Raw genomic sequence first — 22527 nt, 5'->3', positions numbered from 1 at the left:
TCTAGAAATACAAGCAAGAGTAAACAGGAGGAGAAACAAGAGGAAGCTGGAGGAGAAGTTTGCAGAGGATGAAGATAATCCATCCTATGGACCTGGAATGCACTAAAAAGTTAATCCAATCTTTGTCGCTCGATTCCCAAAACTTTTATTTTCTCATACTAATTACATGTTTTCTAAGGATCTTCCAAACATATTTGTTTCAAACTTTCAGTAAATGTTACACAGTACCTTCTGCATAATTTAACACAGCCTTTTTCCAAAAAACTGTATATTTTTGAATATATAAATAAAAAATTGCAAAACAATGTTGTGAATTTTCATCACAATTGAAAAAAAATCATCTTTAATAACTGAACTAAAATTTTGTAAAATCCCTGTGTTAAGTTGTAGCCCATATTCCAATAAATAATCTGTAAAAAGTTCAACTTCCTACCTCAAATACTTTGTGAGGAAAGATGTAATTTATAAGCGTTATTTTAACATTGCAAGTATAGGGCGTTCCGGAGCCCCTTAAGTAGTTCTAAGTCTAGGGGACTGATGACCACAGATGTTAAGTTCAAATGGTTCAAACGGTTCTGAGCACTATGGGACTTAACTGCTAAGGCCATCAGTCCCCTAGAACTTAGAACTACTTAAACCGAACTAACCTAAGGACATCACACACATCCATGCCCAAGGCAGGATTCGAACCTGCGACCGTAGCGGTCGCGCGGTTCCAGACCGAAGCGCCTAGAACCGCTCGGCCACACCGGCCGGCAGATGTTAAGTCCCATAGTGCTCAGAGCCATTTGAACCATTTGAACCAGGGGCGGACAGTCAGTTGATAATGAAGACACAGCGAAATGCAACAGGATACACTCCATTCATTAAAATTATCTTTAAAACTTTCCAAAAATTTCTCATGATAATACATGCAATTGTAACCAATAAGCAACAGATATCACGTACTACCCAAAAATCTCTTAACTTCCAGAATTTTTAATATCAATTCCTATGGAAAAGTAATGAAAATATTAAGTAGGTTTGTTACGTACAGTAGGTTGCTGGTCATGAACCTCAAAATAACTATTTATTAACTCTTTGTTATCAGTAAGGTTCAGGAAATTTATTAATTATAGATAAGTGCCTGAAAAAAATAAAATGATATAACAAACTTTCACTATTTTTGTTAAGTAACACTGACTTTAGATTTATACCGATTATCACAAGAAAGAAAAAGCTGCCCCAGTTGTCACTGCCAACAGTAGTTTTCATTTTCGTATTGGTTCAAATTGCTCTGAGTAGTATGGAACTTAACTTCTGAGGTCATCAGTCCCCTAGAACTTAGAACTACTTAAACCTAGCTAACCTAAGGACATCACACACATCCATGCCCGCGGCAGGATTCGAACTTGCGACCGTAGCGGTCCCGTGGTTCCAGACTGTAGCGCCTAGAACCGCTCGGCCACCCCGGCCGGCATTTGCGTATTCTTAGTTAGTATATAACGTCAACAAATACGCTCTAAGACCCAGTACGGAGGAGTTATGCAAATTGGCCACAAATTCATATTCATTCAGGTATCGACGGAAAATGCAAAACTGTAAACATTGGTGGTCGATGGATGAATGTGCGACGCTGCAACGTAGTTTCGCCGAGCAGCTGGCAAGAACAGTAAACAACCACAAGTCGATACCAGGGCATACAGAACTTCTGAATTCCATTTCGTGTGCTCAGTTGGACCGTAACCATGCCTCGCAGACAGGCCCGTGAGCAATGTACGCAGACGTCAGCATTTGAGAGAGGACGTGAAGCTGGACTTAAAAAGCTGGCTGGGGCAATCGGCGAATCGCTCGACATTATAGGAGCGATGCTACTATTTGAAGATGTTGGCAGGAACGGGTGGATCATGGCCGAACACGGCGTCAAGGAGGAGGCGGTCGACCTAGAGAGGCGAGAGAACGTGAGGACCGAGCAGTCGTCAGAGAGGTTCAAATGGTTCAAATGGCTCTGAGCACTATGGGACTCAACTGCTGTGGTCATAAGTCCCCTAGAACTTAGAACTACTTAAACCTAACTAACCTAAGGACAGCACACAACACCCAGCCATCACGAGGCAGAGAAAATCCCTGACCCCGCCGGGAATCGAACCCGGGAACCGTCAGAGAGGCACCCAAGGACCATTAATAGGTGGCTCACAGAATGGGGGCTTAGCCTACGGCACCCCTTGCTCTGACTACAACTGATCTATGTACACCAACAGGCGGGTTTGCAGTGGTGTGCGGCACATTCGGCCTGGAATCTCATTGACTGGAACAGAACTGTCTCCAGTGACAAGACCCACTTCAAAATGAGCCCCGATCATCAGCGGAGACAAGTCTGGAGACGCCCCGAACAGCGTTTGGGCAGCCAACCTGACTGTTGACCGCCTGCCCCCCTCCCTCCATACTGACCGACAACTAGGAAGCAGGTGTTGCATTTAAAATGGTTCAAATGGCTCTGAGCACTATGGGAGTTAACATCTGATGTCATCAGTCCCCTAGAACTTAGAACTACTTAAACCTAACTAACCTAAGGACATCACACTCATCCATGCCCGAGCAGGATTCGAACCTGCGACCGTATCGGTCACACGGTTCCAGACTGTAGCGCCTAGAGCCGCTCGGCCACTGTGCCATTTCGTTTCATAGCAGGGCCCCTTTGGTTGTCATCTGTGGTGCCGTAATAGTACAGTGGTATGTCGATAATATTGTGCATCCTGTTTGTTGCCCCTCATGGCAAGCCATTCTGGGCTTACCTTTCAGCAAGATAACGCCAGACGGCACATAACCAGAGTTTCTACTGCTTGTCTTCGTGTTTACCAAACCCTGCCGTTTCCAGCAAGGTCGCCAGAGTTCTCCCCAACTGAGAACGTTTGGACTGTTACGGCCAGGGCCTGCCAACCGCCTCGAGACTTTGACGATCTAACGCGTCAGTTGGACAGAATTTAGTAAGATATCCCTCAGAAAGACATCCACTAACTCTGATAATCAATGTCAAGCCGAATAACTGTTTGCATAAGAGCCAGATGTCGGTCAACACATTACTGACTTGCTCAATTTGTGAATCTCTTTCTTTTGAATAAACCGTCCAATTTTTCTGAAATTGTAATCATTTGTTTTTCTGTACATGGACATCCAACCTACCGATTTCCATCCCATTTTGGTAACTCCTTCGTGGCGGCCCTTTCTTTCCTGTCTTGCATATTATGACGATATTTAGTAATGCTCAAAAGTTATGTTCAGTTCCAATCTGAGGTGCAGAAGAGTACATTTCTGTTCGTGACTGTTGAGAAATCTTGCCATGGTGTCTTGGACCCACTAAGGCTCAACAGGAGTGACGAGGAGTGGATCTACCTATCTGGATACATAAATTCTCAAAACGACCATTACTTGTCGACAGAAAATCCACTCGCTATCCACCAGGTACACTTGCATGACGAGGAGATAGGTGTTTGCTGTGCCTACTCCGCCATGCGCGTTATGGATCCTATATTCTTTGAGACGACAGTGAACAGTGACGTATATTTGGGAATCATGGTGGAGTTTTATTCAAACTTGACAGAAGAGGAGCGTCAGTTATGTTACTTTCAGAAGGACGGTGAAACATGACACTGATCAGCTGCATCGTTGTCCCGAGTGCATGCGATGTTTAGCAATCAGCAAAGGCTTCTGGCCTCTTCGCTCAACAGATTTGTCCACTTGTGACTTTCGCTTCTGGGGACTGTTAAAGGCAAGAGTATACGAAACAAATCCACACACAACTGAAGAACTCAAGACCAGGATCTAGGATGTTATCAACAGTATCAGAATACAAGAACTGACAAGGGTGTATAAGAATCTCCTCAAGCGTGGGCGGACGACACTTTCAGCACCCACTGTGAAGATGAGTAATCATCTTCAGTATATTGCATTTCATTTTACGTTCACGTGTTGACTTTACAGGCCGGTTTTACATGACGCACCCTAGATTTTGCAACATGAGACACTGCCATAAAAATTTACTAAACTTTTTGAATGTCATTTTTCTTCTACTCATTGCGTTGCACTACAGCAGCTTTAATTGTATTTCATACTCCTTGCTACAAATATGTACCGCATTTGAATTTGACCGTCTCTACAATGCGCATTCATGATTCCACCTTATTTCTGTATCAAAATTTATACCGTAGCTGCTGGCTGGTACGAGGAACATACGCCCATGGGTTACCAGCACTGGAAGACAAATAAGAAACCATTCCCCCTGTCACAACTCCTCATCCCCCTAACAAGGGGAGGCCGCCAATTGTGAAATTCAGAATCGATTCATACTGAGCATAATAAAAGCTCATGGCCAGAGGTATAATGTGGCAAAGCACCAAGATGCACTTCTCAGCCGTTGTCGAGAAAATCGACAGTTAAAAGAAACCGTTGCGGTGAAATACTCTCTACGATTAATAATTTTCTACAGCGTCGTGGCGCAGCGGTAAGCGCTCGGGTTCGTAATCCGAAGATCGCCGCATCGAATCTCAGGCCATGCAATTTTTTTTATTATTAGTTTTTTGAAATTCATATATATATATATATATATATATATATATATATATATATATATATATATATATATATATATATATATAAACTATTAATGAATTGCTTATGCATGTTGGTGAAGGCGGATCGCTCTCCAATTGTACCGCCTCCATTTTTCCGTTTGTTTAACTGGGTGTACCAAAGCTCTCACGTCCGCACTGATTTTCGACGATGTTATAACTTGCGCTAGGGACCGTATCTACCTTCTTTCGAAGTTAGCAGTCAACTACGCTGTTATGCGGCGGCTCGTTTCGACCCATTCAACATCTGTCCTTCAAGTGTATCGAGCGAGTAACGGAGTTTATATTTCATACCTGCCACAGCAAATTTGTGTTCGTGGTGTTTCTATTCTAATTCGAACGTTTGACTTACGCTATACGTATTCGTTTCGGAATATCGTTTCTACGTCTTCCGGTAACTATACGTGGTTAACATTATGAAGACAATTAATAACATTAGTGAAATACAACTTTGTTTGCGGAAACATAATGATGTTCGAAGTCGCCAGTTTTTCCACGACAAACGACTTTCAACAACTTATTATATGCATAATTGTTGCAACTGATTGCCGGGAATTATATATATATATATATATACAGGGTGGTCCCGAATTCATGGTACAAACTTTAATGGTAGGTGCAGGACATTGTAACAAGGATATATTGTATAGGAATGTATAGTCCCAGGTGACGCGGTGAGGCGTAAACAGGGGAAATAACGGCCGAAAGGAAAACGAAAGATTTTATTGAAATCGTTGTTGACAAGTGTCATGTTTACAGTAAGTGTTCAAAATTGCGTCCACCATGAGCGATACATGCTTGACAGCGTCGGTGCAGCGATTGGCGTACACGTTCAAAGATGCCTGGTATTTCACGCACACCTGCAGCAGCTACAGATATGCGAGCAACGAGATCCTCATCTGAGTCAACTGGAGTCTCATAAACAAGGCTCTTAAGATGTCCCCATAAAAAGTAATCGAGGCAAGAGAAATCAGGAGATCGGGGTGGCCAAGGGACTGGTCCACCACGCCCAATCCATCTAGCACCAAACGTGGCATTCAGGTAATTCCGTACAGCAGTGCTGAAGTGTGCTGGCGCTCCATCGTGCTGAAACCACATGCGGTTACGAATGGCGAGCGGAACATCTTGCAGCAGTTCTGGTAACACTTCTTGCAGAAAAATACGATAGCTTTCGCCACAGAGTCGCGTGGGTAGTAAGTATGGCCCAATCAAAAAGTCGTTCACAATACCAGCCCACACATTAATACCGAAACGTTGTTGATACGCATGTGGACGCGTTGCATGTGGATTATCTGTTGCCCACACATGGGAATTGTGCGCATTAAAGACACCCTCGCGTGAAAATGTCGCTTCATCTGTAAATAGCACATGACCTACGAAATCCGGCTGCAACGCACATTGCTGCAACAACCACTGGCAGAAGTTCATGCGAAGAGGATAATCTGCCGGATTCAATGCTTGTACTTTTTGAAAATGGAAGGGGTGTAAGCGATTTTCATTTAACACTCTGCATACAGTCTGATGACTCACATGTACGTCACGCGCAACAGTTCTTGTGCTTGACTCGGGTCTATCAGCCACTATGTTCAAGATGCGTTCTTCCAGTCTTGGAGTGCGTACAGCTCTTAATCGACCAGCGTCATGTCTGTTGACGTCGAACGTACCTGTTTCACAAAGTTGACGATGTAACCGTTGAAAAATTCTATGATCCGGCATTCGTCGATTAGGATACTCCGCGCGATACATTCGTAACGCAGCTCTGGCGTTACCATTTGCACGGCCGTACATGTAATGCATGTCTGCTTTTTCTGCATACGTAAAGTCACCCATCGTCTACGGCAGCACAATTGTGAATGGCGCTTGTCCCTACTGCGATACATCATGTTCATCTACTGCCCTCTACCGGCAGTGACACCAACCGATCACTCCATTTCTCTTTCCCCTGTTTACGCCTCACCGCGTCACCTGCGACTATACATTCCTATACAATAAATCCTTGTTACAATGTCCTGTACCTACCATTAAAGTTTGTACCATGAATTCGGGACCACCCTGTATATATGTGTGTGTGTGTGTGTGTGTGTGTGTGTGTGTATTTGAATTACAAAAAAACAAATACTAAAAAAAAAAGTTGCGCCGCGAGATTCGATCCGGCGACCTTCGGATTACGAACCCGAGCGCTTACCGCTGCGCCACGACGCTGTGGAAAACTGTTATTCGTAGAGAGTATTTCACCGCAACGGTTTCTTTTAACTGTCGATTTCCTCGACAACGGCTGAGAAGTGCATCTTGGTGTTCTGCCACATTACACCTCTGGCCATGAGCTTTTATTATGCGCAGTATTAATCGAATCTGAATTTCACAATTGGCGGCCTCCTCTTGTAAGACAAATGTATCTCCCCCTATACCAAGCTTCGCCCTGCGCTGATCGGCCAACTTCTCGTGCATCTGCTACTATCCCTCCAGTATATTTTTGATTCTAGGAAGGAGTCAGGTACAGTCAACATTTGCAAATGGAAAGTATGTATTTTTACCTCTCGCTAGTAGAATACCAGTCATTTTTAGTTTGACGTCCGGTGTTGCCTTCCAGCGTCAAATATGGGAGATAACCGCGCGACGTACCAACATCCTGCTCCGTTTCACATCAGTACAATCATTTGTATACTGAATGCGCCATTTTATCTCGTTTGCAATGAAAATTTCATTCACGAGACGTGCAATAACTGCTATTGTGACACAGGTTGTAGGTCTCGAAGCATATGGTTTCTCAGAACACTTACTAGCCTTCCTCGCATGCTCTCAGGTAAACTGAACGTAAGTATGCATTGTAAGTTGTCACTCATTTCTCTTTCATGATCAATTTTGTTCATTTGATTGTTATTTTCAGTAGTTGTACTTACAAAAAAATGGTTCAAATGCCTCTGAGCACTATGGGACTTAATATCTGAGGTCATCAGTCCCCTAGAACTTAGAACTGCTTAAACCTAACTAACCTAAGAACATCACACACATCCATGCCCGAGACAGGATTCGAACCTGCGACCGCAGCAGTCGCGCGGTTCCGGACTGAAGCGCCTAGAACCGCTCGGCCACCGCGGCCGGCAGTTGTACTTACAAACTCAAGTCACACATAATAAACTAATCTGCTGCTGTTGATTCTTTCTCACATTATACAAAAATCTGTTTTAGAGCAATGCTTACTGAATGTGGTTTGTTTCATGTTCTGTATTTAGCTATGTAAGTACCACTCTTTACAATTACTTTACTGTCTAAGGCGAATACGTGGGTGGCTTTTTCAATTTTCACGTGATGAAAATGAACTGACGCCAATGTCGTCGCTTCGCCATGAGACTAACGTGCCAACAGAACCTTTGTCACACTTTGTAACATATTATAATGAGTGCTGCCAACATGGTTTCATTATTGACGGTCGGTGATTGTATTTGGTGTGCACATCCATATTCAGCGTGGTGAGAAACACTTCGAAAAAATTCGATGCTTTGCGCAGTTTCCACGTTAATAAGCGTTGAATTTAGCCAATCAAAACGTTGCACTCGTAAATTAAAGTGACCCGTCAGATACAATGAGTGTCAGTAGCGAAGACGATAGCGCACGACACTGCCCAGCCTTTGGCTCGGGTTCGATCCTTACAAGCGCCCCATGTCCAATTTGTGTATCGCTCTCTTGTTCGGTTTTCGGAAACCAAACGAAGAACACGCTTGGCGACGCTGTATCTGCTGGGCGCAACAGCCTCAGTTACTAACTTAAATGCAAATTAACTCGAAACTGCGCCAGTATTGAACTGTTTGCTCAACCTCAGTTATTATTGGTTTTCCGTCTTGACCTTACTACAGTTTAATTAAAGCGAATTATACCAGACGCGTTTCGGTTTTATTTACAAAGCATCTTTTGTGGTTATTCTCCAAATTGGATACGTTTGTACATTTTCGTTGTTTTAGATTAAAAGCAGCGTTTTGTTTATAAAGTTGGAGTGCAAGTTACTTACGGTATGTCTTTACATATTCTACAAACCACTGTCTCTTCTTGCTAGCAGCAGTTGACGTCAAAGACTTTGTTTCACATATGCACTTGGCAGTTTTTGCCATTCTGCAGTATTTCTTGCGCTGCATTCGAGTCATTTACACTTCAGCTTTGTAAATTGAACTGAAGTTATTCGTTTTCGTTCATGATGTGAGTGTTGACAACCTGAGAAACTACATTTTTTCCGTGTGTGTGTGTGTGTGTGTGTGTGTGTGAGAGAGAGAGAGAGAGAGAGAGAGAGAGAGAGACAGAGACAGAGAGACAGTTAGTCGAAATTAATGAAAACATCTTGTATGTGAGGCAGGGATGTGAGAGGAAATTGGGGGGGGGGGTTATTGCGAGGGTTTTTTTGGCAGGGGTTGGGGGAATGGGCCTGCCTGGTGATTATAGAGGATTATTGGACAGAACCTGGGAGATGGTGGTGGTCACTGGAACCTGTGTTTATGTGTGAATAATGTTATGTAAAGTGGTCAGTCAGTTTAAAGAGTGCGTGGTTTGCCAGGTTGGTCTGATCATTTATGAGTTGTTTCTTTTCTGTTATGGTTTTTTGAATGTGTTAGTTTTCCTGTAAGGAAGGGGTTTTTTTCTGTTGTTGTTTACCCTTGTGATTTCCATGTCGTGTCTCTGATGGTAACTTTATGTTGCTGTTGGTGTAAGTGCTCTGCAAAAGTTGAATGATTTGTCCCATACTTCCATGCTCTTACATATTCTTCGTATCTGATGTCATACGTGCTCCTGGTTTGACCTATGTATCTTCCATCACACGTATTGTATTTAATTTGGTATACTCTTGATTTCTGATATAGATATGTTTTCGCAATTGTTTTTGGAAAGTATTTTTGAACTGAACTGTTGATTTGTTGGGCTATTTTTATGCCTTTTTTGAAAATGTTTGATATTCTGTGTGTGTATTTGTGGTTGTATGTCATTGTGTACCATCTTTTGTTTTCTGTTTATTTCCCATTTTGTGTAGTTCCGGTTCTTGTATTTTGTGTGATTGTGCAGGATTCTGCCCCTGTGTTGGTGACACCTGAGTGTTTGTTCCTTTTTGTTTCTTCATTTTATTATTCAGCTTTATTACTAAGTTTCGTTTGTTGCTTGTGGCTATTTGCATAATGCATACATTTCTTTTTGGTAATTGTGTATTTCTAATGGTAGTGTGTTTAGTTTCTGGAGCATGTATCTTAAGTGCTGCTGCTTTTGAGAACTGGGCTATCGTGATGTCTCAAATATAACTGTGCCTTTTGTTGTCTGTTTTCTGTATATGTTGAATGTGTGTTGCTGCTATTGAATCTTTATGGTGATGTTCAAGAAATGTAACTGCCCGTTTTGCTCTTTCTCTATTGTAGACTGTATCTTATCATGAAGAGAATTGGTGTCTGTGTGTAACAGGTCAATTTTATTGTTTGATTCATCTATCAGGCTCAAGATGTCATCCATATATCTAACACCATGTAGGATGTTGTACCTATTTGGCACTATTTTTTAAATATTTTGTATATTGTTTCAGCTATTGGTATATTGGAATACATGTTCTCTTTATCAAATGGCAGAAACATGACTGTGTGTGGAACCCCTGTGTCTTTTATGTATGAATTGTGTGGTGTTTCTTATAGTTCTATCCTCTTGTAACTTGTAGTTTTCTGATAAGATTTTCAACGTGTACCTTGCTAGTGGATAAGAGGGAGTGTTCCTAAACTCACAGTAGCTCTGACAGGTTGGTCTTCATTGTGTATCTTACGTTGGCATCAGAGGGAATGTGCACTGGGGTTTGCTTGTAGCAGTTTTTTTTCCTTGGTTTCTATTATATGTCCATTGTCTTTGAGACTGTTTCTCAACTTCGTACCGAGCGAGGTGGCGCAGTGGTTAGCACACTGGACTCGCATTCGGGAGGACGACGGTTCAATCCCGTCTCCGGCCATCCTGATTTAGGTTTTCCGTGATTTCCCTAAATCGCTTCAGGCAAATGCCAGGATGGTTCCTGTGAAAGGGCACGGCCGATTCCCTTCCCCATCCTTTCCTGACCCGAGCTTGCGCTCCGTCTCTAATGACCTCGTTGTCGACGGGACGTTAAACACTAATCTCCTCCTCCTCCTCAACTTCGTTCCGAATCTGTTAGTTGGATCTGATTTTAGTTTGGTAATTTTATTTTTTTGTGATGAGGTTTTGTGTCTTACTGAAGTATTACTATTTATCCATGAGAATCACTGTTGCCTTTATCTGCCCTTGTGATGATGGTGCTGTGTTCCTTTAGTTTCTTATTGAGTTTTGCCAGTGTTCTGGAATCTGTATTGTTTTGCTTTCATCTGTTTCCTTTTATCTGAGTTATTATGGTTTTGATTGCATTACTGACTAACTCTCTCGTCAGATGTATATTTACCTCATTTGTTTCGTTTCTGTTTTCCTGCGTGAGAATGCCTTCTGAGTCTGCTGTGAGGTTTTCTATGTATTTTCGTCTATTTGTGTGCTGACTTTGTGTTTCAGATCTTTTTCGAGCAATTTTATTTCTCTTGTATGCAAAACAGTCCCCGTAATGTTGACCAGTCTTGGATAGAAATGATGTTTTTCATTAGAGTGGATTAATTTGTGGCGGTGTTCGGTGTTTGCATAGCTTTTAAATTTTCAGTATTTCATTGTGAGTTATTTCATTTTTTTCTGTTATGAGATTTTCAACACAGCTCGCCAAAATCCCCCTCCCTCCCATCTCCACTCACACCTCTGCGATCATACAATATATTTTAACTGATTCACACACACACACACACACACACACAGAGAGAGAGAGAGAGAGAGAGAGAGAGAGAGAGAGAGACATAGTTTCACAGGTTGGCAACACTCACACAAGAACGAAAACAAACGAACAAACATAAACAGTGTAATACTGTGCAGAGTGAGAAACACCCATAACTTCAGTTAAACTTACAAAGGTGAAGTGTAAATGACCCAAATACAGAGCAAGAAATACTGCAGAATGGCGAAAACTGCCAAGTGCATATGTGAAACAAAGTCGTTTGACGTCAACCGCTGCTAGCAAGGAGAGAAGAGACAGTTGTTTGGAGAATATGTAAAGAAACACCGTAAGTAACTTGCACTCCAACTTTATAAACAAAACGCTGCTTTTAGTCTAAAACAACCAAAAATGTACAAACATATGTATCCTGTTTCCAGAATAACTATATCAGATGATTTATAAATAAAAGCGAAACGTGTCTGGTGTAATTCTTATCAATTAAATTGCAGTAAGCTGAAGACGGAAAACAGTCTGGTTTCTGCGGAAAATGCCCATGCAACAAACATATTGTTTTCTTAAGGGGACCACACCGTGGTTCAGGTCGAAAAAAACCGATTTTCGGTTTTCATCATATTTCGATAGATTAAGGTTTTATTTAAGTACTCTGAAAAGGATTTTGCTGAATTTTTTTTATCGTTTAAAGGGCATTTTCCTACCACGTGTGTTTATGTGCCACGCCCACTTTTCTATCACCCACTTTCTGCATATATTTCAGAGCTTTAGATCCTCAACATTGCACGTTAGGGATTTTTTTTACTCCCGAGTGTGTTGGCTATTGGAATGCAACGGTCGGTATTCTTTTGTTTCTGCTGTTTGTAAACAACACGCTTTCAAACACGCAGTTAGTTTTGTTCAAGTGTGATTGCGAGTAGTTGTTATACTTACGTTTGCAGTGCTTGTTTACGTGTGTTTTGTTGTGTTTATTGAAGATGACAAAACGTAAGGACATTTTCAAGAAACGACAATTTAGAGGAAACAAGTTTAGAAAGCTTTCTGTACAAGAGGTTATGTCGCCTGCCAACAAGGCTTCTAATTGAAATTCTTCAACAAGTGCATCATCAAAAAATCTCTCACCATTTCAAGAGAGTTACAACGAATTTACTGTAAGTGACTAGGGGTGCAGTAACATTATTATAAATTTGAGAATATTATCAGATCTAATTTCTAAATCTGTACAATATAGAGAGTGTGGTGAGTCACAGAGTGCGAAAATTTGTGAGAGTGCCAGCGGGAGAAAAGGCCTAGCAATTGCTTTGGATTTAATTTGCACTAATTGCTCAGCTGTGATTTCATTCATTAGTTTTTTAAAACCAGATGCAAGTGGCCCTTATGAAATAATAATAGATTAGTTTATGCCTTACGATCCATTGGCAAGGGCATGGCTGGAAGGAGAACATTTTGTGCAGTGATGAACTTACATCAAATAAATTTGAAAAACTGACTGCAATATTAGAGAAATCTGTATGTGAGGTCAGCGCGGAAAGCATGAAACTGGCTGCTAGGGAATCAGTGGAAGAAAATGATGAGTGTTCGGATATTGCAGTTGCACTTGATGGAAGTTGGCAGAAAAGAGGACATACTTCTCCGAATGGAGTAGTGACTGCTAAGAGTGTAGACGCCGGTAAAGTGTTAGATGTAGAGATGACGTCTAAATATTGCAAATGTTGTAAATTCAATAAACGTAAAGAACACAACTGTATGGCTAATTTTAGAGGAACAAGTGGTGGTATCGAAGTTCACGGAGTACAACAAATTTCTCATCACTCCGTAGAAACAAGAGGCGTACGGTACACCAAATATTTGGGCGATGGTGACAGTAAGGCATACAACAATGTGGTGAACTCTAAGCCATATGAAGAGGCCATTATTAGCAAAACAGAATGTGTAGGCCACGTTCAAAAACGTTTGGGAACAAGGCTGAGAAAACTAACTGTTGATATGTGGGGAAAAAAAATTAGAAGATGGAAATTTGTTCACCAGACAGGGTCGCTTAACTAAAACTGAAATAGAAAACTTGAAGGTATACTATGGGCAGGCAATTAGGAGAAAGAAAGAAAATCTGGAGGCAATGGAGAGAGAGATATTCTTCCATAAGTCCTCTACTGATGATAAGCAATGTCACGGATTGTGTCCATCAGGAGAAAATTCGTGTTGCAAGTACAATAGGGCTCAGGCAACTGGAGAATCTTATTCTCATCCGCATTCTCTTGCTGCTGCTGTTATTACAGCAATTAAACCTATTTCCAGAGACTTGGCTCATCCTGACCTAAGGAAATGTCTGAATGGGCAGACACAGAACCCAAATGAATGTTTCAACAGCATAATTTGGAACCGCCTTCCTAAAACTGTATTGTAGGCATCCATACAATGAAACTAGGAGTTCATGATGCTGTTATTAGATTCAATTGTGGTAATATTGGAAACTGATTGGTGCTGAAAAAGCTGGGAATTAATCCTGGTGAAAATATGATCACTGGGCTGCAACACTGCGATGAAATGAGGATAGCCGATGCAGACAGGTCTGCATCAAATATGGCCAAGAAAGCATGACAAACATCCATTAGTACATTTGACTCTATTAGCATCATGTAACATACAGTAAAGATATTAAGGTCCTGCATCAAATAGCTTTTTTTTCAGAAATGGATCAAAAACTTGCCTGAATTAACATGGGTTAGATAGCCTCTTGATGCACCTTCCGCAACAGCCGTGTACGGATTGTCAGTCCAACTGATTGGCGGGGCGATGCTGTAGAGATAGTGGTTATCGTGGAAACAACCGCTTTTTGGTTTCGGGCATTACGAACATTCAGTCCTAAAGGGTGAAAACTGAGGTCAGAGAAAGATACTTTTCACGTTACGTTGTCCGGTTTCAGGGACTACAAGCAGATAAAGGCACATAATTAAGACAGACACCATATCAGCTACTTCCTATCTTTATTATAAACTACGGACGGATTGTTAAGTTTTTAATTTATTACTGTTCCCATTATTTCCTTTCTCTTTTATTATTCCACAGGAGTGGCAGACAAATAATAAGCTTTTGCATAAAATTTATAGCAATCTTTTCTTTCACTATTTCGAAATAGTTTCCCCAGACACCCGTTGCCGCGTCTCAGTCTGATTAAATGGAAAAGAAAGGAAAGAAAAAGCACGCGTTTCCTACATGTACAGGAACTGTATATCTGCCCTAATCTCCTTCTGCCCCTTGTCTCTGCGCATCTCCTCCTCAGCCTCTCTCTCACCATCTCCTCCTTCCCGCACACTCTGCCCATCATGTCCTACGCCCTCTCTCTGTCCATCTTCTCCTCTACCTTCTCATTCCCTCTTCTCCTGCCCTCTCTCTCTTTCCATCCTCTCATTTCCGCTTTCTGTTTCCATTTCCTCTCATCCATCTGTCCATCTGCTCTTCCTCCGTCACTCTGACCATGGGCCTTGTTTACTGTTATTGCAAGTTCAGATTCTGTTCAAGTCAAGCCTGTGCGAATTCCTAAGGGACCAAACTGCTAAGGTCATCGGTCACTAGACTTACTACTACTTAAACGAACTTACGCTAAGGACACCATACATACACACCCATGCCCGAGGGAGGACTCGAACATCCGGCGGGAGGGGCCGCGCAATTCGTGACATGGCGCCTCTAACCACGCGGCCACTCCGCGCTCCTCAGATTCTGTAGTAGTATTCTAATCGTAAGCTGATAAGACAGAAAAACAACTTTGCTGTTTGCTAACAACGTTACACTGGTTCACCATTATACTAATTACAAATTTATTTATATATTCTGTAAAAAATAGCTATATAAAAGCGCATGCGTATTCGAATGCAACGTTGTGTCATAATTTGGCAGCAGTCACTGAAAACCTTTCAGAGATTTCAGATTTTGAACACAAAAAATGTACACACACATACACACACATATATATATACAACGCAAATTTCCGAAAGTTCTTCATTCGATTGCTTTGAACTTTGACACAATGTTGCATTCGAACACCCGCGTGTTTTTATGTACCTACTGCAGTGCCATATATATATATATATATATATATATATATATATATATATATATATATATATATATATATATATATATATATATATATTCGAAATGGCGCTACAGTAGGTATATAAAAACACGAGCGTATCCGAATGCAACGTTGTGTCAAAATTTCAAAATAGTTGGTCAAGAACCTTTGGAGATTCACGATTTTGCAGAAATCAGCTAACACTCGTACATTTTTATTTATTTAGATAAAAACCTGTTTTGTCATCAGACATGTTTATCTAATTTTTAATAGGAATTCGAATACAACTGATTGTTTGCTAACAAAAGAAAAATGCGCTTTAAAAATTCAAATGAACAGTTTATATAGTAGGCAAAATGTAACATTTACAAGGAACAGTTACATGAAATAGTTAGAATTTTAATAATGAATTAATCTATTGGCTAATATGTATCGATCATTCTGTACATAAATACTCGTTCTATAATGTATTGATCTGTAAGTCGACTGCTTCCTTCAGAACAGTATCATAGAAAGACGATACTAATCTTCCAGAAGCAACAGAACTTCCGACCGAAGATAAATATTTTTGAGCTACAACTGACAAGTCTGGCATACACCCTTTAATCTGGTCCCAAAAAAGGAACACACATTTTGGGTAGTAAAGGATTCATAAAGTAAAGCTCCATTTGGTTCGGAAACAAACTTCCAGGCTCTACTACTCTTGGCTATTTCCTGATCATGTGATGGTCAAAGCGGGTATGCAGTTGTTCTAACCTCCATCATTTAAAGCAAAGGTGAAACTCTTAACGATTTCGTCCTAGTAGTTATTTACCGCTTGGATCGAATTTGTCACAGCGTTTCTGGAAATGAGGCATTTCATGTAATCGTTTTTCATCGAGCATCTGATAGTGTAGAACTGCACAGCATAGAGTTCTGTAATACTTTTTCACTTCTGTATTTCAGGCTCCTTAGAAACTTTTGAGATAGGACTTTATCTGCACTATGTTTAGAACACATCACTAACGTCTCGCCTCGTGGTGCTGCCAGAACATATCAATATTAAGTTGCGAGGAAATGGCTTACTACCTGAGACACTGCAGGAGAGATCTGCATTGCGTGTGCTGCCTATGGACTCATGCAGAAATCCCATATCTTGCGCGCCGCTCCCCAAAAGAAAAGGAGTGCAACACTCTTCCACAGCGGTCCCCGTCATTAGAAAACTACCACTCAGATGCGCGTTGGTCGCCATCCAGATGAAGAGTAAAGTTAAAAACGACTCTCCTGTGACTTCTCTCCGAGAAGCCGCCAACCATTGCTGGCTGTTCGATCAGACGGAAAGTTACAATTACCACCATAGTTCCTCCCTCCCAAAAATTTTGTTCGTACCAATCTCTTAATTTTTCACTTCAAACAAATTTCCTGCAATTTGATAGACAAACCCCACCCTGGAAAAGGTGGTAGCTCGGGCCAATGCAAGATAACTCGTGCTTCCCGCCCTGCGAAAGGCGACACTCGTTCTCCCACTCTGGCTGATTTCTCAGAAACTGTCCAATCAAATGTGTGCTCTGTTTCCTGCATCAAAGTGCGGGTCAATAACCTCCAAGTCTTGGTCCAATGTGACTTGGTGGAGAAATACCGAAGCGGGTTCAATTTGGTGTGACTACGCTCCCGCGTCCTCTGCAGGATTATGCCTGCAGCCGAAAAGACTGATCACCTATATCCATACGCATCCTCTTCACTCGACGAGGCGGTGCTGTGCGCGATACTGTGAAATTCCCAAAGTGGGCTTAATGTGTGTGTTATTGCATGCCTCCGACCCCCGGAAGATCCTACCTGCAGCCCGCAGCGCCGCCCACATTCTCCGGAAAATTTTATGCGCTTCACAGCTATAAGAAGGTTCCAGGTAGACGCCCCTCAGGACCTCTTCCACAACTCAAAAGGCTTTGTGCCCACGTTTTCGCCACATTTCGACAAGTATACTAGCCAGATGGCACAAACAAACTCAGTACACGAATTAAAGGAAAATATTTTATCAGAGTGAAGTTGTGATCTATGCAGTCGTTAGATATGTTTCATTTTAACATAAAAAATCTGCGTTAGACGAACACGAAAGTCTCTATCACTTGACTGAATAACTAGCACACGTAATTAGACATGAAGCCAAGGGGCTGGCTCCAGCAGGACCCATTTCAAAACTAAACTCTAGGCTAACTGTATATGATGTGATCATTTACTGCGAAATTTATCCTCAGGATTCTTCTGAAATAAAAGATAATATCCTTTAATCTAGTTTATTCAACTTCAAAACAATAGAAAACACACCTAAGTGTATCGCACTCATTCACTTTGATGGTGGTGACAAATTCAAAAATTCATTCGTTCTAAAAAAGCCAACATTCCTATTGCAACGAAATGTTTTTCTCGGTGGACTATTAAACACTTTACAATTTTTTCATAATGCGGGGCCACAGTCATAATATATTTCTTTAAAGTCAGTACCGCTATTAGACTGTGAAACGTCCCCTTTGAAAAATTTATACACGACTGTGCTTAAACTGACACACAGTATTTTGTTAGCGCAACGCAATCTGACTTTCAAAATTCCCTACAAAAGAATGGCCCTGACTAACATTAAACTATACCTTTCACAAATCACTTACCTCACAAAAATCTTCGCTGCTCAAGCTACTGCAATACAGCGAGCGCCACTACTGCCAGCTAAATAAAAGATTCAAACTATGGAAGGCACTAACTACTGATAGGGATAGTTAGCAAATGAAAGATATTAATAGAGAACAAAGAATGTATTTACCTTGATATCATCATATATATAGCAGTTCATGACAAATTACAAAACTCCGCCATCTCTCTCCCCACATCCACCACTGCTGGCGGCTCACCTCCAACTGCGCAACGCTACGCGCTGTTCACAGCCAGCTGCCTAACGCTACAATGGCGAGTATTACAACAATGCAAAGCATCCACAGACTGCACACAGCACAGCCAGTGATTTTCATACAGAGGTGGCGTTACCAAAAAAAACCTAAACAGCCTACTTACATAGCCCCCATGCTCCCCACAAAAAATTTTACAAATTGGTTTGGGCACTGGGCAATACATATTTGTTAAAATTTTTCATAATCGTAATTACAATAACAAAGAAATCAAATGCACACACTTATTGATACAATGTTGGTCAAAAGCTAAAATTTTCTCACAGTCCATAAAGACAGTCCTGATCATTCATCATATCGCAGTGTTTTTCTCAAAGTCTGAGCAGTAAAAGAAAATGCACACGGAGGTAGTGGATTTCCATGCAGTCTTGAAGAAGTAGCGTTGTCCTTCCGACGGAAAGACAGTGCTGACTCTTGACATGCTGACAGGTAATGGGCCACAACAGAGCAAACCCACAGCGGAGTCAGTCGAAGTTTTGAAGAGTATTGGTGGGTAGGTCATCACAGAGCAGACCCACTGTAGTCCTGGTAGAGATTACGGTATTGGTGGGCCACCAGAGGTGCAGACCCACTGCAGTCCTTGTAGAAATTATGGTATTGATGGATCATCAGTAGACCCACTGTAGTCCTTGTAGAGATGGCCAGCAGCCATCTGTTGTGACTGTGCAGGTGCACAATCACCATTGAAGAGTCTTGCGGCTAATATAGCAAGTCCATAACCACCACTTGTGCACTCACAAAGTTTTTGGAATTGTCCTTAGAATCAGCAATGCTGTTATCCAGTCCCTTGCTGAATTATTAACACACGTGCAAACACTAACAGTCCCTACTTCTCACATATTGTCCACATACTATGACCAACAGAAATGTGTGCAGTGAAATGAATGCTTACAAGTTACTTAGTTTGATAAACTGGTGTCAATTACAATTTTATAACATGAGAATACAATTACAAAGGTACAAAATACATCATTAAAGAACATAACAATACAGATAATATTTGTAGTACAGGTTTTACAACAGAATAGAAATAAACATATACATCAGTGTTACAGGAATTATGAGATAAGTAAATACATAAAATAATGAGAATACTATGTAAGTAGGCTGTTTAGGTTTTTTTTGGTAACGCCACCTCTGTATGAAAATCACTGGCTGTGCTGTGTGCAGTCTGTGGATGCTTTGCATTGTTGTAATACTCGCCATTGTAGTGTTAGGCAGCTGGCTGTGAACAGCGCGTAGCGTTGCGCAGTTGGAGGTGAGCCGCCAGCAGTGGTGGATGTGGGGAGAGAGATGGCGGAGTTTTGTAATTTGTCATGAACTGCTATATATATGATGATATCAAGGTAAATACATTCTTTGTTCTCTATTAATATCTTTCATTTGCTAACTATCCCTATCAGTAGTTAGTGCCTTCCATAGTTTGAATCTTTTATTTAGCTGGCAGTAGTGGCGCTCGCTGTATTGCAGTAGCTTGAGCAGCGAAGATTTTTGTGAGGTAAGTGATTTGTGAAAGGTATAGTTTAATGTTAGTCAGGGCCATTCTTTTGTAGGGAATTTTGAAAGTCAGATTGCGTTGCGCTAACAAAATACTGTGTGTCAGTTTAAGCACAGTCGTGTATAAATTTTTCAAAGGGGACGTTTCATAATGGTACTGGTAAGTCAGCAAAGACGCAGACCCACTGCGTCTAACTTTTGAAGCTTTTGCTGTGTTTGTCTCTGATTTTGATCCACTGTGTCTAACTTTCGAAGATTTTGTCCCATTTGTTGCATTAATTGCAATAATAATGTATTAGTGTCTGGAATCTGTTTCTCTGTGCTTTTTTTTGCAGTGCATTTTCACCGTCAACATTCACATTTTGACAAGCAGAAAATGTGTCTTGACTCATTTGAGAAAACTGTGAGGACCCAAAACCTGAGTCTACAATATTTGCAATATCGTATTCTGTCATTTCGGATTCCTGAGGCGAGCTGTTGCCGACCGATCGATCGATAATGCTTCCCTGTTCTCTAATTGTTTCACTGTCTACACCATTGTTTGCCGCCCGCTCCATTTCCCTATGCACAATTACCAAATTACTACTTTGAACATTAGTTAATTCATTACTCTGCGGCGCTAACACACTGCTTTCGTCTTCACTGTCATTTCTCAATTTAGTTTGGAGCCTAGTATTACGTTTTTCACACGCCATTATTGTCACAGTATTTCACACGACAACACAGAAAAACACAATTTGAAGAGCAAAAATAAGAGAACACATTAACCTAACACTGAAAATAATATCTAGTTAATTGCAGCTGCGAAATACTTGGTGCAAATCTACATGCATGCCACAACTGTTTTACTGTACAACAATGAAAGACTGCAACTACAAAGGAGATTTTCTCTACAATTACGCGCTAGCAATAAACAAAATCTACACTAATTACACAAACTACAAGAAAATATCAGAAGATTCCAGTGAGGTATCCTAGGCTAAGGGTCGACATATGAAACGTCCCCTTTGAAAAATTTATACACGACTGTGCTTAAACTGACACACAGTATTTTGTTAGCGCAACGCAATCTGACTTTCAAAATTCCCTACAAAAGAATGGCCCTGACTAACATTAAACTATACCTTTCACAAATCACTTACCTCACAAAAATCTTCGCTGCTCAAGCTACTGCAATACAGCGAGCGCCACTACTGCCAGCTAAATAAAAGATTCAAACTATGGAAGGCACTAACTACTGATAGGGATAGTTAGCAAATGAAAGATATTAATAGAGAACAAAGAATGTATTTACCTTGATATCATCATATATATAGCAGTTCATGACAAATTACAAAACTCCGCCATCTCTCTCCCCACATCCACCACTGCTGGCGGCTCACCTCCAACTGCGCAACGCTACGCGCTGTTCACAGCCAGCTGCCTAACACTACAATGGCGAGTATTACAACAATGCAAAGCATCCACAGACTGCACACAGCACAGCCAGTGATTTTCATACAGAGGTGGCGTTACCAAAAAAAACCTAAACAGCCTACTTACAACTGTTGTTTGTTTACAGTGTTACATTTACACTTACACAATCAAGATTTCGGCTTCAAAGTGCCATTATCAAGTGTTTTAAGTGTTATAAATTGTCTAAGATGGCATACTGTCGTATGAAAATACAGTAGTAGACAATGTGTCTAATAGTGTATATTAATACGACAGTATGCCATCTTAGGCAATTTATAACACTAAAAACTCCTGATAATGGCACTTTGAAGCCGAAATCATGATTGTGTAAGTGTAAATGTAACACCGTAAATAAACAACAGTCTAATAGCGGTATTGACTTTAAAGGAAACCACTTTATAATTCAGTACTGAGTTGTTCTCACTCACGACTCTTATTACAAAATTACATGTTCACACGACCGACCCCACACCATTACTGCGTACAGCCTCGGACGCTCGCTATTAACTGGCATTGTCGGCGCAAGTCGGCAATCCCCTATCTGGCAAAAAAGGCCGGAGACGACAGAAAGTTCCAGTAGCTAAGGCTCACCATCGTTGGGTAGGATATCCTTACAGTCATCAGGGGATACCTTTCGTGACACTATAGGAGCATTCGAAGGTAAAAACAGTAGGGGAAGGAAATAATTGAACACGTTGGATGTAAATGCTGCTAGAAGCTTAAGAAAATGGCACAGGAGTACGTTTGCGCTCTACCAAAACTACGGTTCAGTTGTTTTCGTACACTACATAAATAACGTAGTAAATCGTAGGCTTACCGGTAGTGCTGCTAGCTTTAGCAGGGAAAGAAACTTAAATGAATATATAAGAGAGAAACTAGGAGCGGGAGACTTCTCTCCTCTCTCCCTCCTTTTTATTTTATTTTATTTATTTATTTAATTTTTTTTTTGCACGTAATTAGAACCACACATCATTCTGTGTTAGCTCATTGCGTACTTTATATCCTTACAGAATATAAATCGCATTTTATAAGTAATAACATGCACTTTTATGTAATCAAAGGAATTACTTTTGATGCAAGTGCGGATTTTAATCACAGACATGAAAACATATAATTATTGTTGTTCTTTTGTACTTAATAGAATGTTCTTCGTCACAATCAAAGCCAAGAATT

This window comes from Schistocerca nitens, chromosome 5, assembly GCF_023898315.1.
Source record: "Schistocerca nitens isolate TAMUIC-IGC-003100 chromosome 5, iqSchNite1.1, whole genome shotgun sequence".
NCBI classification, from domain to species: Eukaryota; Metazoa; Arthropoda; class Insecta; order Orthoptera; family Acrididae; genus Schistocerca; species Schistocerca nitens.
The sequence above is the reverse complement of the archived record's forward strand: the minus strand, read 5'-3'. Positions refer to the sequence as shown.